Source organism: Orycteropus afer, unplaced genomic scaffold, assembly GCF_000298275.1.
Source record: "Orycteropus afer afer isolate SDZICR_OR568_19922 unplaced genomic scaffold, OryAfe1.0 scaffold00063, whole genome shotgun sequence".
Taxonomy (NCBI): domain Eukaryota; kingdom Metazoa; phylum Chordata; class Mammalia; order Tubulidentata; family Orycteropodidae; genus Orycteropus; species Orycteropus afer.
This window is the reverse complement of record NW_006921650.1, coordinates 4827505-4828047: the sequence shown is the minus strand read 5'-3', so window position 1 is coordinate 4828047 and position 543 is coordinate 4827505.

The following is a 543-nucleotide window of genomic DNA, read 5'->3' as shown; positions in this document are numbered from 1 at the left end:
GTGCTTTCCAACACATTCAGGTCTGGGCTCTTTCTACTGTTACAAGCTCTGAGAGTAGAATAATAAATGCAAGAATTAGAACATGCCATGGCTATAGTGAGTTCAGGAGCACCTATGCACATGCCAGATCCTGGACCTTGATCTTCTTCCCAACCCCCTCTGCCCCACAAAACTGAATACGAAGTTGAGTGTGACCACATTAACTCCTAGAGTTCACAAACCTTTTATGGTACTCTATCTCCTGAGCTTCCCACAGGCTGGCTGGGTAAATTTGAGGGAGGGATTAAGCCACGAAATGGTCCCCTCTCCCAGACACCTTGCAGAGAGGACTATAATGAATTGAGTCCAGTACTTTGGTGATACATTTTACGTGGCCTGGTCATTTAAGGAGTTAAGTCTACACTTCTTTAATAAACTAAGACAGTTCTTTATGACTGTTTTTATAAGTCCTGTCAAAATGAAATCTGAAATAAGCCCACTTGGCACTAATGATGAGTTTACACATCTGCTAAGAAAGGTAGCTAATCTGCTGTGAGAGACAAG